Raw genomic sequence first — 16,914 nt, forward strand, 5'->3', positions numbered from 1 at the left:
TTTTTGGGAGGGTTTTCTTGTAGTGAAGATTATGATTTGTTCTTTTTCCCCCCAGATGCTAAGATGAATGCATTAAGAAATTTCTGAAGGTGTTTTGATGATATATTTTGCTGTGGTCTTATGACTATTATATCTGTTTTTTTTCTGTAGCTTACATAAGCATTAGGAGAATAGGGTGTCATTAAATATGAGGTATCTCCTGACCTTTCAGAAAAGGTTGAGATGCCATTATGAGAGTCCTAAATCAGATCTGTTGGGTCTTTGGAATCTTATTACAAGAACTTTCCTTTTTTTCTCTTCCCCTTAGAAAGTCAAGAGAATTGTAACTTGACTTACTCTTTTGTTTCTTCTCCCTCTAAATCAAGAAAATAAATTCAGTAGCATAAGTCCTATACAGGCTGCAAATGAACTTCTCTGAAATGTTTTATGATGGAAACAGCTCTAACATAGCCTACTGAACTTTGTATGTTCAAGAGAAAGATAGGTGAAAGTTGGTATAGTCATTCCCCTAAGTGAGACCAAAGTGCTTTGGACACAGGCAGAGGTGTATGTTCACATGTAGACAAAACTATCACTGCAGCTTTAAAATGGCTCATTTGTTCTCAGATTAGATGTAGATGGGGTACCCAGCTGTGAGTAAAGGTCACCTTTTGATTCAGGACATGATGCTTTCTTGTTTCCATACACAGTGGTTATGGTCTCTGCTTCCTGTCTAACATGTCACCATGCCCAATGAAGTAAACTGCAACAAATTCTGTTGCCCTTGTGATAGGGTTAGGATGAAAATGATGCCATGGGTTATTTGTAATTTGAGGAATTGCTGCTGCTAAAATACTGGAAGGGCTGTCTGAAGTTGTCTTCTCAGGTTTATCAGCTGCAACGGTTGAGGTACATTGATAATCAGTGTGAACTAACTCAGTTGGAGTACTTGCAAAAACATCACAAATACTTGACCAAAATGATCAAACTGTCAACTCGGGGAACAGTTGTGTTGTTTTTTTATATATCTTCTTGTATTATCAGTTCAAATGCCTGCAGTGGTCAGAGCTTCACAGCCCTTTATTCTTGCTTCTATGGTCAGCTGTCTGCATATTTCTGAGTTCAGAAGATTCTGGGGTTAAAGGCATGAATCAGTTTGTATCTTGAGTGTAACAGTGGCGGGAAGACAAGAAAACCAGAAGGCAAAACTTGTGAGTCATTCAAGGTGAATGAACTGAGTTAGAGATCCTATCTATCTAATATCAGTCGAAGTTGGCTTATGTTCCTAGATTTGTTTCTGCTAACTTCTTTTCAGCAACTTTCTAATAAATTTAGTAGTGTGATTAAAAACAATCTGATGGTGGTTGGTATCATGGTCTCAGTTTGATTAGATTAACTGGTTTGAGGTAAGGATTCTAATTATTTTTTTTTGTTTCCAAACTTTACATATTCTTTCTGCTTCCTTTGGAGAACAGATCAGTTATTTTATTTGTGCCAGGAATTATAGAATTCACTGAAGCTGAAAGAGACCTATGGGGATCATCCAGTCCAATCCCCCTACCTGTTCAAGGTGTCAAAGTAGGGTCATGGAAACTTGTCCAGTCAGATTTCAAATGTTTCTGAGGATAGAGACTGCACAACTTCCCTGGACAACCTATTCCCAGTGTTTGACTTTTAGAATTAAAAACAAAAAAAAGGGGAGGGGGATTCCATTTAAGTAGAATCTTAAAATCTTGAATTTTGATTTGTGCCCACTGTCACTATTTCACTAGGTACCACTGATCCTGACTGTGTTTCCTTTGCTAACCCCATCAGGTATTAATACACTGTGGTATGGTTCCCTGCCTTTGAGCCTTCTCATTCCCAGGCTAAACAATTGCACCTTTCTCGACCTCTCCTCGTATGCCAGATGCTGCAGGCCTTTAAGTATCTTTGCTGGACATGCTTCAGTACGTCCATGTCTCTTCTGTACAGAGGACCCTAAAACTGGATGAACCTGTGAACAGTAAAATTCAGCAGAGACATTAGGCCAGAAATCAATATACAGTGAATCCCTCGGCATATGTTAGAATGGGAGAGGGTCCTACAACTTTGTTTAATGCTCTGCCATGTGTGGCCTGTGTATGTTTTGCCAATGATTACTTTGGCACTCCTTCTAAGAATATAGAGTACATATTTGGTTCTAAAGTCCAGCTTCCAGGCTTGTATAAGGTATTTCAGATGGTAGCAATAGGGTAGGGGAGGATTAGTCAAAAGAGTCAATAAGGAAAATGGGTTTTGCTCTGTGTGTATGTATGTGTATGTTTGTACATACGTGTAAAACTTACCTAGCTTGTGATTTATAAGTCAGTGGTTAAAAGTAAAAAGTTATATGATTTAGCTTCTAAAACGAAGGTAAGAGATTTTCTATTTTGTTTCACTTTGATCACTATTTGTACAGATATGTCCTGAGGAGATGTCAGGTGGAGCTTAAGCTCTGTATGTGAAACGCAGTTGCTAGACTTAAGCAGTTATGGACTGGAAGACAGAAGTTAATGTTTCCAGTTTCAGCTGGGATTTCTGAAGTATTTTAGCAGTTTTTTTTACTTTTGATGAAATCTTTTATCCAATTTTTATTTTTTGCTTCAAGAATAGTTAATGCTTTTGCTAATACTGACTACTTGTGAACTGTGTTTTGCTGTCAGGCAAATCTCACTGCTGTGCAAACTCTGCGTTGTTGACTTTTGTTCCAAAAAGCACGTCAACTGTTTTACTATATCCTTTTGTAAGCTTTTAAGTTCACTCAGCTGAATATATCTTACTTAGCAACTGAAACCTGTGACAGCTTGTAATGACTAAAAGGTCTTATTTCCTCCTTTCTTTTTTTTTTCAAATAGGAAAAGATGTTAACTAGCAGAAGGATGTTAGGGAAAGCACAGTCATGATCATTACCTTAGTAACACTTAAGCTGAGCATATTTCAGTATGTGGACAACTCTTTAATCAAGTGAGTACCACGACTCCGGTACAAAACCCATAGTCCTTCACTGGTATTCCTTTACTGTTTCAGACCAGGAGAGAGCCTAGTAGTAGGCCACAAAGTAGAGGGGACCAGGCAGCAACTGAGGCCATATTCACCAAACAAACTTAACAGTCAAGCATGTTTCCAAGTGTTTCATGAATACTGGGAGACAGACTCTTTACGTTTCAAAGCCTATCCTGGTGGTCATCATCCAAATTGGTAAGAAAATATGAAATATGATCGATCAAGTGAAGCTGAGTACTCCATGCAGAGAACTGAGCTGCTCTTAAGTGTGGAAGCTGTGCTGTTTCTTTTTCTCTGACTTTAAGCATGTGGGAAAGAAGATAGTTTCTAAGCAAAGGGAAAAGGAAATTCTCATATTTATTAAATCCTTTTCCTATCAGGAAGTTTGCATCAGGATTATATGCTTGGCAAGCTAGAGTACATATTTTGGCACATACTTCTCTCTTTGTAACTTTAACAGCCTGCCAACATTGCAGGCAACACTAGCAGTGGTCTGTCCCAGACAGTTTTGATTATAAATCCCAGTGCCTGCAGCAGGGGAGAAAGCTCCATGGGGATGGGTACTACTTGGTCTCCTTGGCTTCTTTTCCCTCTCTAGTGCAGTGGGAAAGAGGGTTAGAAATAGCTGGAGAAGGCAAAAAGATGATTACAGTGGCAATAATCTGCTCTGCATCCTAGTTGAATATCCTGTGAATATTTACCTAAACGTGAGGACATTCCAAGCTAGTTGTGAATGGAACCAATGGTCTGCAATCAAACTGTAGCTGAAAAATACTCTACAAGCCATTGTTTGAGTGCACTGGCCCCCAGAAATTCAAGTGACATTGCCCACACAAGCATTCCAGAAGCTTTGTACGCAGTCTTTTCTTGCTTATCAAATGCAAGCTGGATCCGTATTCTCTAATTTTTAAGCATATGGTTAATCTTTTTCTAAGGTTTTGGTGGGGCCAAATGTAGTGTCATGAATTTTAGTCCTCAGTGATCAGGTGCCTAGTGATAACTGTCACTTGACGTCACATTTGACAAGAACAAAGATGAAAATGCAGTCAAGCATAGATATGTTTTCTGTTATGACTGTGTGATAGTGATGAGCATGCTATTAAAATAGCTTAGGTATTTTAAAGGAAGTAAAACTTCTGAAGTGTGAAGAAAAGCAGATGAAGAGAGTAGATACACCTGTTTAGGAAAGCTTTTGAGGGAAAGACTGGATGACCAATATCCTTCGGTCTTTGGGGAGCTTAATTCCTCTTTTTATGCACAGTTTTTTAGAAACTCCAAAATATAAATACATTTAATAAGGCTTTAGCTATGTGGATAATTGGTATAAATACAGCTTATTTTATATAAACGCATGTATTCAGGTAGCTAAAGTGTTATATAAAACACTCAAACTGTAAAAATAAGCTTGTTCTTCTAAATCATTGGACTAGAATACTGAAATTTTACAAGAAAAATTTTACAAGAATATTCCATTTACAGAACTATATTTTATGATAAAATTCATCTGAAATTTTACAACAGTATTCTATTTACACATTTTTTATCATTCTGTGGAATGAAGTGTATGAGATCATAGAATTGCATATATCTTTCCGACTTCTGGTTTTAAGCATGTTTTTTAAACTTGCTTTAAAATGTCTAATTACAGCTTTAACATTAAAGGGAACATATATTTTAGGCTGATTGTTTTGGGGTACTGGAGACAAATGTGTAAGGAACACTTTGAATAACTCCTTTGACTGGATTTTATGGAGCAGTTGCATGTATTCTGTTTTCGATTAAAATGTGGTGTGTTTTTAAGGCAGATTTTTATTTAAAGACAGTAATTTTCTTCAAATAGTGAGGGGGTATTTAGGATGAACTGTATCTTGAAGTGGAATGAAAATTTGTCTGCTGACATCCTTCTTAATTTTATGTCAGGTATATATTGTGCTATATCTCTTTTTCTGGCATGTAAATTCCTATTTTCGTATCTGTGTGAAGTGCCTGACAATAACAAATTGTTGGTGCTCTTAGCTCAATTTTATCACACCTGTCAGTCTGCAGTTTGATCTAAAACGTAGCTTTAAGTTTGCAGTAAAGAAAGCTGTAGCTGCATGGATGGGGAAACTGATTACTGTGCACTTAGAAGCTACTTTCCATCATTCAAAAGAATTGGATTAACAGAACAATGTATTTGTTTTTCTTTGGAGGGAGCACTGAAGTGCTGCCAATAGGACTCTTGAAATAACTGCGTAGTCTTCCCTAGACTCAATTATATCTACTATAGGCAAAGTGCTTCATATCTTGTAAGAGCTGAGGTATTGAATAGTTCATCGTGAAGATGAAGTCTTTTTTCTTTTCATCTGTTGTGAAGTCTGAAAATTGACTTTGTAACATTGCTATGTTTTTGCTGCTTTCTGAAGATATTCATAAGCCTAGATTTTCTTTGTATAGAGAGACAAGAAGAGGATTACCAAAATCAGTACCACAGCTTGTAAAACTTGATCTTTACCTCTAGGTATCTCCCTTGAGTCAAGAATCCTGCATCTTATTCCTGAGGACTTGGTATTTCACAAGAGATTGTAGCTGTAGGTAAGACAAAAAAATACACTACTATGATATGGTTAAGGCAAGTAATATAGTTCGTTCTGATAAATTGATATTAACTAGCAGAAAAGGGCTTTTTCTTAATGCTGTAAAGGCAATAGAGACTAAATCTGCAAAAACAACTAAAAGGCTTGGTTGCTTGTTATAATTCTTTTGGCATCAGTTTTCACTTAAGCTTCTGTAGCTATACATGCCTTCCCTGTCTTTCCCTTCCCCTCTACTACAAAAGAGACTGCTGCATAATTGTTCTCCACATGTCCTACTAAGACAGATGTTGCCCCTTCTCTGTTTTAGTTAGTTGTTTAGGTGACTTCTCCCTAAACCTGGCATGTGAAATAATATATTTTAGGCATCAGCTGGGGAGACCCTTTTTAATATAAAATAGTAATGAATGTTTGCAGCCTTACTAGATAGCACCTTAACATCATAATTCCTCATTTCGTTCAAAAGTTATTTATTAAATTTTAACTTAGTTAAGAATGGGTGCAGTAATGTGCACTGCAATGAAAAGATGAATGAAAGTAATTTCTTCTATTTTTTCCCCTAAGGGTATCAGGTGGTACTAATGCTGAATTGGTTGGATATCATAGTTTAAAAGGTAGTCCTATCCTATCGACTAGTGCTATTTACACCTGTTTGGTAGTACTGAATTAAAGTAACAATATGTGTTGCTTTAACAAGGCACAAAAATAACTTTCTGCAATTACAATTGAAATACTTTGCCTATTACGTAATTCTCATACTTAACCTTGCTTTTTGTCTTTATGCATTTGAAGACTATTGAAACAGTTATTTTGCTTTTAATGTCATTGATGTCATTGGTCCCAGCCAACATGGGTTCATGAGGGGTAGGTCCTGCCTAACAAATTTGATTTCCTTTTATGATAAGATCACCTATCTAGTCGATCAAGGGAAACCAGCTTATGTGATCTTTTTGGACTTCAGCTTTTGACACAGTTTCCCATAGGATCCTACTGGACAAAATGTCCAGCATACAACTAAACAAAACCATCATACGATGGGTGAGCAATTGGCTGACGGGCAGGGCTCAAAGGGTTGTGGTAAATGGGGCCACATCCGGCTGGTGGATGGTCACTAGTGGGGTCCCTCAAGGCTCCATTTTAGGGCCAGTCCTCTTCAATGTTTTTATAAATGATTTGGATGTAGGACTAGAAGGTGTTTTGAGCAAATTTGCTGACGACACCCATCTTGGAAGAGCTGTGGACTCTGTTGAGGGTGGAAAGGCCTTGCAGAGAGATCTGGACAGATTGGAGAGCTGGGTGATCACCAACCACATGAAGTTTAACAAAAGCAAGTGCCGGGTCCTGCACCTGGGACGGGGCAACCCTGGCTATACGTACAGACTGGGCAATGAGATGCTGGAGAGCAGCCCCGCAGCGAGGGATGTGGGGATTGTGGTTGACAGCAAGTTGAATATGAGCCAGCAGTGTGCCCTGGCAGCCAGGAGGGCCAACCATATCCTGGGGTGCATCACGCACGGCATTGCTGGTCGGCCGAGGGAAGTGATTGTCCCGCTCTGCTCCACACTGGTGCGGCCTCACCTCGAGTACTGTGTGCAGTTCTGGGCACCATGGTACAAGAAGGACATTAAACTGCTGGAGAGTGGCCAGAGTAGGGCAACGAAGATGGTGAAGGGCCTAGAGGGTAAGACATGAGGAGCGGCTGAGGTCACTTGGCCTGTTCAGCCTGGAGAAGAGGAGGCTGAGGGGAGACCTCATCGCAGTCTACAACTTCCTCGCGAGGTGGAGTGGAGGGGCAGGGGACCTATTCTCTGTAATCACCAGTGATAGGACCCGTGGGAATGGTGTCAAGCTGAGGCAGAGGAAGTTTAGGCTGGACATCAGGAAGAGGTTCTTCACCGAGAGGGTGTTCGCACACTGGAACAGGCTCCCCAGTGAAGTAGTCACTGCACCAAGCCTGTCTGAATTTAAGAAGCGATTGGACTGTGCACTTAGTCACGTGGTCTAAACTTTTGGGCAGACCTGTGCGGTGCCAGGAGTTGGACTCGATGATCCTTATGGGGCCCTTCCAACTCGGGATATTCTATGATTCTGTAATGTTGAATTTATGAAGTATATGCAGATGTATTTTTTTCCTCTTATATGGTAAAGAAATCATACTGTTAGGGCTGTTTAAATGAATGGTAATAAGCTTTTGTTGTCGTGCAGCTCAGTTTCTTTTGTAAGATACAAGCACATGATAAAGTTAGGTAGCCTCTGTGTCCAATAATTATTTTCAAGTTATACCTTTGAATATGTGTTTCCTTACCTTTGGAGAAGGAAGTCTTTCATTTCCACAAACTAAAAGTGATAGTGATCTTTGAAAACTAAACACTCGTTATATTAAAGCTTAAGAAAAAAATCGCATGGCTATTCATGAAGGGATGATAGTATTTCAGGGTTTGTGTTTTCTCCTACTCCTTTGTGTAACTGAGGATTTTTTTCATTATCTTTACACCAACAGCAAAAACAAAACATCAGCATAAATAGTTTTTTTTCAACTCATGGCCATAAACCATTCTCCTTAGTTTCAGTTGAATATCTGGATATGTCTTTTCAATGAGCTTGAGTAGAGTTCCAGCAAGGCTGGAAATAAACCAGACATCTAAATGTGACAGCCACTGGCTTTGTAGAATTTTAGTATTTAAACTTTAGTGGTGTACAGTGTTGTTAGCTGAAGTACCTGTGCTCTTAATTAGGAAAGTGGGAAAACAATCTTGCTTTGTCCTCAAACCTGCTATTCATATCTTCTGAATTATCTGGGTTTCTAGATTACAGAGTGCTTAACTGAGAGTACTCCTGTTCTTGTTTCCCTCCCTTTTGTGGTAACAAAATGTTACGATCTTCTACTTGAAGGGAAAATCCAGATTCGCATTCATTTTCATTCGTACAGTGGTCTTGCTGGCTGTAAAAACATCACTTTCCAAAGTGGCATACAGTTGTCTTCTACATTCCTTTCACTGATCTCAGACAAAAAAAAAATGGCAATATTGCATACTGACCTCTGGATTTTGTGGCATGATTGCTGACCCTAGCATTAAGTAGGGTCGTTTCTGTTGAAAGAAGAAGATATTAGTGTTACCCCTTAAATCTTCCTGGAACATGAATATGCTAATTGAGAGTGAAATGTTAGAATATAAAATGCCATCAACACCTTAAAACCACCATGAATAGAAAGTCAAATGAATAGCCTTTGAATTTTAGTCGACATATGAAGTCTTGTCTTTCTACAGGTGTTAAGTCACCTCTGTCCTTAGTTTGGAGTTCAGTTATGATCAGTTTAGTTTACCCTACCATCACGTAAGCTGTCATATACTGAATCTTCATGTTAATCCACAACCAAGATAGGCTTTATTACTAGAAAATTATGCTAGTCATCTAGATAGCATGCAAATATTTGTCTTTAGCCCAGAATATCTAGTGCACCTGTTGTTTACCTGAGGAAACACAGGTGACAATCTAAAGAAGCTGGTAGCCTGTTAGGAACAGATCTGTAGCACACTTGAAAGCTGTTCTTTTATTTCTTTAATAGTCAGTTGTTCATAAGAGTGTAGATTTCTACAACAGGCTGCTGTTAAGACAGTTTATAAATCCTGTGTAGCATCTTTGGCTGGGAGAAACTAGTGCTTGTGAATACTGTGAATGTTAGTAAGGAGAGTTTATTTTTCTGTCTTCCTTATGATTATCAATAACTCAGGTGCTTTAAACAGTATGTTCATGAAGATAATGTTTTGTGTGAATTGTGAAGGTATTGATGACTGACAGATTGTGGAGAATAGCTTTTAAACTCTTAAGAATGAGCCTCTGGCTGAGGAGTGCTGTCAACTTACAGTACTGTAGATACCAAGAGCAATATTGAAGATGTCAGAAGTGCAGATGTTATACAATAGCTTTTAAAATATGTGGCCTGAGTCTGTGTAGAATGCAGGTAGCTGATGGCAGCCGTTCAGTCAAGTGAAGCACAGCTCTAAACAGATGGACAGCTGTAAAGGGATGAGGAATTTACAGGGTAGGTTTGTATAGTAATCCCAAGCCAAACAGAGAGGAATGCCTCCTGAGGCAATTCAGGAGGTTCCAGTGAGATAATTCACAGTGAATTTAGCTGTAACTGGAAACAACCTTTTTTTTCACTGGTAGTAGTATGCTGACTTCTTTTTCTTTTCCCTCTTCTCCCCTCTCTCTGTGAAAAGTGAAGTTCACCTTAAATGCCTAAAGTAAATTCCTGTGAGAGCTGATAGGAATGACTATACAGAAGTTTGTCAGACAGCTGCTCGTTCTTTTTTACCTTATGTTAATATTGTAGGCAAAGTAATATAACTTTATTTTTTTTGGAAGGAGAAGGCATAGACCAAGGTTGCTATTGTTATATGCTTTTCTTGAGCATTTTTTGTCTTGGAGTTGATTTGTAGGTTGGAGGGCTGGTAAGGTCAGCGAAGTCACAGCCTAGAACAGGAGGAGATTCTCTGGGTGGAGGTTCTGGCCCTGGTGTGCTTTGGCACGACGGCTGCTTAAGTGGCCCAGGGTGCTGAGACTGAGCGAGGCTTGTACCCCACTCTGCCTGTGCATCTTGCCCCGTACTGTACTTGTATTTATTATGGTAGCAGTGGGTGAAGCAGTGGCGTATCTTTGCAACAGCTCTGTTTTGTGAGAGTCAGAGGCAAGCTAGAAAAGCTTGGCTCTTGCAGTATCCTCACCTGTTTCTTTTCTTCTGGTTGAGACTGGGCTTCATGGTAGGCTGATACAGGTTGGAAAATGGAGCACAGAGGAATCGGGAGCACACTATGAAGGCAGCAGGACGAGAGTCACTGCAATGAGGCTGTTGAGGTCACTGGGGCTTCTGAACTAAGGGAGGAAGGACGGAAGTGAGAGCTGTTGCTGTGGTACGGATGAATCGGACTGGAAAAAGTTACATCTAGTCAGTCCTGCCGAGTCCCTAAATTGCTCTCTGTCCTTTGCTGTGTATCTCTGTGTCCTGTTCTGTCCCTGAACTTGAAAATGAATTGAATCACTAATGGTCTTACGAAGTCACGTGACTGGTGCCTCTTAATGGACAAATCGTGAAAATCTAAGTATCAGCTGCATTTGAAAGTGTCTTTGTGGTTTGCTTTTGAAAAATGTATTTATAGTGAATGATATCATGCATCTCTTCAGATAAGCTCACTTTTCTTTAAATAAGCCTCCTTTTAATTCTTTGGTATATCAAGATCCTAGAAATAAGAGAAAAAGTTGAAGGAATATTGCAAAGCTTTGTTTCAATAGTGTGTACAAAACTTACCGCTACGGTAATTTGAGAAATGTGGTGCTTGATCTATGATACTGCTCTAGCTTGCTGTCGGGATCGGATGAACTAACCAAACCAGTAAATCCACTGTGCAGAAAACAGTATTCTGGAAAATCCTCCTTCAACAAACACTATATAAATCAAATATGTTAACTAGCATGGAACTCTTTGAAAAAACTGTGGAAGCAAAATAACTTGTTTAATGAAACAAAATAACTTGTTTAATACCAGAATGAAGATGGATGCATCTTGACAACAGGAAAACTTTTTACTACTAAAAATTCCACCCATCAAATTTGCCCTTTCCTAGTATTGCTTGAGGCCCTAAATGTTCATCTTTAAAAAAGTTTTCTACTTGTTCTATATTTCAAACATTTGAAGAGAACTTTCTAGTATTTATTGTGCATGATGTATTACTAGGATGTAAGTCTTGAGGTGGCCCTAACAATGTGCTCTGAAATGATCAAATGCATCCAGTGTAACTTTAATGCACATGGTGCCATAAAAAGATATTTCTCATTTTTAGCAATACTGTATACCTCAAACTTTAATTACATACTGACAGTACGTTAAAAAGGCAGAATCAGGTTAGGGATATTGCAAACTCAGTCTCTGTGAAGTAAGGTGCTGTGTGATCCAAGGTAGAATACTATTTCCTTGAGTATTTTAATTCAGTGGAATAACTTTCACTGCCTTGTGGAGTCCAATACAAACATTTGCATTGCACCGGTCAATTAGAATTTTGGAAAGTAGATTAGGAGACTCTGATTTGCAAAGAAAAATTCTCATCAAATTCTTTTCTTTCCCTTACTAACAGTATTCCTTTAGTTATTTTGAAAATTTCAGAAATACCAGTTATATTAAATAGAACAGACCTATTTCAGTGTCTAACAGGTAAAAACAGAATTGTTTATAGTTGTCTAGGACCATCTTAAAGTAGCACTGCTGTTGAAGCAGCAATAAACTTCTGTGCCCTTTGAGTTCACACCAAAACCTCTGTATGGCTGAAGATCTAGGAGTTGCACATCCCTTTTCAGAGGGAGAGGGAGGCTTCAGCAGCACCAAATGGGTGGGAGAGTGAGTGCATTGGATCCTCATGGACCCAGTCTATTGTTGAGTCTCAGGGTGATGCTGTGATGCCCCGTGACTAGTGGGGATTCAGATGGCTCTGTTTGACCCTCTGTTAGCATGATAAATGATAAATTCAGAAAGGGAGCTACTCGTTGGCTCCCGGAAGATACATGGCTGTGACCGTGTTGCTGCTCAAGCAGTACAGTGGAGTTAGACTTCTGTTCTTCTTATAAGAATGTTTCTCTGTAGGCTTGAGTGCAAGACACATTTCTGAAGAACAACATTAAAATTATGATTTAATTCTGTAACTCGAGACTTCTGTAGAAGTCAAAACTGGCAGTTTCTGGTAGTTTATAGATAATACATATATATAATAGCTGTATAAGGGGTATAGAGCGAGGTATAGAGACTCACTGTCAGTATTTCTTTCCAACATAAAATCACTTCTAGATCAGGGATCTTTTGCAGGGGTGCAAAACCAAGGATTTTTCTATTTTTATTAGAGGCTCTGTTTTTGTAGATAAATCTGATAGCTTAGTTTTGTGGATGATTGCTGCTTGATTTTATTTGCCTGGCTTTTTTTTTTGCATTGCTTTGTCTTGTTCAGAACTTACATCTATTAGTCTACAAGTGGCAGAACTGCTTTTTCAGTTCATGAGTCTCAAATGTTTCTGAATTAGAGACTCTAGCCATGGCAAAGGCTTAGTGTATTTTCTAGTGTTTGGTTATTGAGGCACTAGTGTGTCTGACCTAATTGGATAGTAAATTCCAGCTTTTGTTCTCAGCCTTTTCTGAGTTCTCAGCAGACTTTAAAATTGAATACTGCTTGAAAAATTACTTCTTATTGTCAAATTTTCCAAAGGAGTCGGTAGTAACCTTTGAAGCCTGAAAAGGTTTCCTGTAAAGTATCGGCTTGAATTCAAGTGACTTCATGTAGTGGTGTTACTGCTCTATTGCATTAAAGTTTTGACACCTGAAGATTGAATAGTATGGTGATTTGTAGCTATACCCATCTTTTTGCTTTATCAGTCTTTTTCACTTGGAAAGAAAGTATATAACTTTCAGTTAATGGGAAAAAGTCGTATTTCATGATACGGAACACTTCTAGAGGATAAATTAAATATTGTAAAATGGGAGAATTGGCATGATGCTATTGATACCAGTGTTTATGCATATATGCTTTGTTAGACATCTCAGGTACACTGTGAATTTATTGTGGAAGCCACTAATTAACTTTCATTGTGAAAGTTGTTACATTCAAAGCAGGTTTTCTTCAAGTAGCCACAACTCTACTTCAAGGCAAGAAATACCTAAGCAGCTGCCCTGTATGCTGGGCCTATTAACTGTATTAAGCCTCCTCTTGGAGTATTAAGTATACTCTAACTCATATTCTCACCTTATTGGACTAAACAAGATTTGTCTGGGAATATTTTCTGGCCACATCCTGTACATTGTGAGAATTGCATTGCTGTTTTTGTCCAGTAAGTTGTAGAATAAAGTTTAATACAAACCAGAGAGCATTCCAAATTGTTAACATCTGCAATTTTTCTCCATAGAAATATGTGGGGCTTTGGCAGAATGTGCAGTGAAATTTGCCGTGTCTCCCTTGTGCTGTACCCCATAGCATCAAACTGCTGCCAGAAGGATGGATGGGTGATTTGTTCTGTAGCTCGCCAAGGATCCTCGGTGCCTGAGTGCTCTTCACTTAGATTTCTTTTTGAACTTAGTGGCAGACCACTTCTAGATTTAGCTGCATGTCCTGACTGAAAATGTTAACACTGGATATTAGAGCTTTTTTAATCCTTTTTTTAACTGCAAGGGGAGTAGGGTATTGTACAGGTGTTTTGCATGTAGCACAAAAAGAGGCAGGATTCAATGATTTACTGTATGTGAAATATTACTTTTCTTCAACCATTCACTTTCAACAATTATCAGAAGAAAATTCCTATGGAGTTCAAGGATTTATGATAATCTGAACGATTTCCTGTCTAATCTTTGCTAAAATAGACAGGAATTTTTATGAAATCTTGTGTAGGAGGGTGCTTCCTGTGTAACCATGGGCTGGATGGAACAGCGCTATAGTGTGTGTGTGTGCAAACACATTTTAATTAGAAAGTGTGTACATGTTTCTGTTGTCTGTATATCTTACAGAAATCTTCAGTCTGCTCATACATGAAGTTGATTTTTGGATTAGCGAAGTCTGGTTCGCTTAGTACTATGTCATAGCTACTATTGATACTGCTCGCATGATTTCATTAATGTGATTGTGCAGGTAGGGCTTGTTAAATGCATGCGTGTGTATCTGTCTGGCTTGCGCTTTGTCACCTTCTGACAACTGCGTAGCCTTACAGCTCCAAGCCTTACTGTAGCTTCTGCTTTTCCAAACAACTCCTACATTTCCAATGACAGCTATGCTTTTGGTGTCTCAGAATGAATAGTTGTGCTGCTTGTATCGGATAACCTGTGTCCCGTGAATTACTATGGCGATACCAAGATGACGTTTTCTTCCATGAGCACATGATTTGAAGGACACAGTAACAATAATTGTAACTGTAACTTAATGGTAAAATTTGAAGTTGTAATTAGCCTACTGTCTGTGTAAGCATGTGTTAAAGAGTAGGACTGTGGCTTAAAGGCCTTCCTTTCATTCTGCTGTGAGAATGACATGAAAGAGTGAGAGACTTTTAGATTCAGCCTGTGGATAATGGGAGTAAAGCAACTTGCTTGTGAACAAACTTTCCAGCAGCTCTGTAATGGATCTCTCGTGGCTGATGCATGTGACCGTTGCTCGTAAATTGACCATGCCTGAGTGCACTGATGATAAAATAAATGAGTGGATTATCTTTTCACAATAGCCTATTATGACTGACAGTGATTAAATTATGAAAGATTGCAGAACACATTCTTTGAGTGGCTACAAATAAAGTTGTCTGTTCAAAGCAGCAGAGAAAGTACATTGTGTTTTTGTGTTCCCATTCTGAAAGAGTAAAACGATGCATGCAGAAGATGCTGAGCAGTAGTGACAGCAGTGCAAGTTGACAGAGGGCTAGTTTCAGTTTTGGTGAGAGTAAGGATGTTTAAATTGTTACCTATTGGAGTTTGAATAAGTTCCTGGGTCATCAAGTATTTAAGTAAGCACATCACCTGTTTCAAGATCTTTGCAAGTGCCATTGTAAGGTGAGTTTGTTTTTTCATCTTTTACTTCTTGGAAAGTGGCCCAAAATCTCAATCACTTTTTGCATGGAAAAACATTCTATTTCTGGACTGAGTATATTACACACAAATTTATACCCATTTGTTTTTGTTTCAGAATTTCTCAGTTGTTTACAACTTCTTTCCACTGTTGGTGTTATACAGTGTTACTGTATGGTTTGGGGGAACAAGGATTACTCATCCAATGCTATGGGAACTCTGAGCTAAGGTGTTCAGTTATTTTGTGCAATAGAACTTGTAGTTTGGTTACAACATATGATCTGCTAGTTAATACTGACTTTTTGTGGTGGTAGCTAGTAGAAAAATAACTCTTCCTGACTGATAGGCTACTACAGTCTTTTTTAACTACAGAATATGCCAGTTCTTTATTTAATGACCAAGGTTTTTACAATAACATATACTGTTCTTTAACAACTAGTGCTTTGTCAATAAATAAAGTGATTAACTTGGACTTGTCACTAAAACTTCTCTTCAGATCTTGGCTGATGAAGTCAAACAATGAATGGTTCTAAAGAACCTGACTGCACCATAATTTTGTTACGTAAGCAGCAAAATGCAAACTCTTGCAAAATGTCTGCATAGACTCCTTCTGTGAATGCTACTAGCCAAAGATTAGCCTGGTCTACCTAGTAAGTATCTCTCGGCATAATATTCAGTATTACAATATGTAATCATCTTTGTGGTTTCCTATAGCAGATGCATGACAGTTACCATTCATTCTTTATTTCTAGATTTTTATTCTTGTTTGTCCTGTTTTCATAAGTTTCATGGCAAAAGGAGTTCTGCACAAAGTGGAAAAATATTGTACTCTGTTATTACTGAATTACTGAGTATCATATGAGCTAGGGAGTAGATGTTGAGTTGGTTGGTACGGTACACCTGGAGTATCATTGCTGGTACAGATATGACTTAGGTTGTCTTCTCAATAAGCATTATAAATGCCTGTCTTTTGCATGTCTTTTTCTTCTACTACCATGTCTGCTTTTTTAACCTAGGAAATGGAGAGAGGTAACTTGTGCAGACTGACATGGATGTCTCCTGTAAAATTATTTTTTCTAATGTATAGCTCTATACTAAATTCAGACTTGTCTAAATTAAGTGGCTCATGAAAGTATGCAATACAAAACAACACTGCTGGTTGCTACTGGGGTCAGCCTACTTGGTCTGGCACAGCATGCCGTGTGCTGGCTTCTTCTGAGTGCCAGCCTCTGTCCCCTGGTGAGAGTCGGCCTTTCAGTTCCTGTAGCAAAAAAGGAGCAAGAGGTGGGCTGTGTGTACATCCCTGCCCATCCCGTTTGTCAAGTTCCTTAAAAGTAGTATGAGTGGTGTTTTTGTTTTTTTTTTACCCTGTTCTCCAGCAAAGTGCTGGAGCAGAGCTCTATGTGTGGAGGGTCTGCTAGCCTTGTGAAGGGCTGGGCTGGAGTCAGTATCTCAAGATACTGAAATAGGTAACATAAACACAGGAAGGGTGTAGTAAGGAGAAAGGAAGATTCACCTTGACTAATACCTCTTTGTCTAAAGTGTTTAATGTTACCGATCTGATGGTCTTGAAATACGTTTGGATACAGCTGTTGGGAAGATTTATATTGTATTGTGCATTGCTAGTAAATAGGGAACGTGTGGTGGCCTGCACTGTGCAGCACACTAGAACAGCTAGGTTGGTTCTTTTCGCTGTAACTAGTGAGTTGGAAAAAAAGGGGGGCAGGGGAGAGAAATCTTGATGGGTGTTGCAAGTAG

The 16,914-nt window shown here is 38.7% G+C and overlaps 1 protein-coding gene across 20 annotated transcripts in view; it reads left to right on the forward strand.

Annotated features, from left to right (window-relative positions):
• EPB41L2 (erythrocyte membrane protein band 4.1 like 2) overlaps positions 1 to 16,914 on the forward strand; it is a 113,176-nt gene that overhangs the window by 12,927 nt on the left and 83,335 nt on the right. For 2 of the 20 annotated variants that reach the window (XM_048075652.2, XM_048075656.2), the window contains one exon: positions 5,504 to 5,577. The exons of 16 other annotated variants lie outside the window; for them this stretch is intronic. The gene's annotated coding sequence lies outside the window, so the exon portion shown is untranslated. Of the gene's footprint in view, positions 1 to 2,882; positions 2,965 to 5,503; positions 5,578 to 15,002; positions 15,142 to 16,914 lie in introns of those variants that run through there. 2 more of the 20 variants (XM_066994281.1, XM_048075658.2) reach the window with 2 other exon arrangements.

The sequence above is a fragment of the Anser cygnoides genome, chromosome 3 (assembly GCF_040182565.1).
Source record: "Anser cygnoides isolate HZ-2024a breed goose chromosome 3, Taihu_goose_T2T_genome, whole genome shotgun sequence".
NCBI lineage: Eukaryota > Metazoa > Chordata > Aves > Anseriformes > Anatidae > Anser > Anser cygnoides.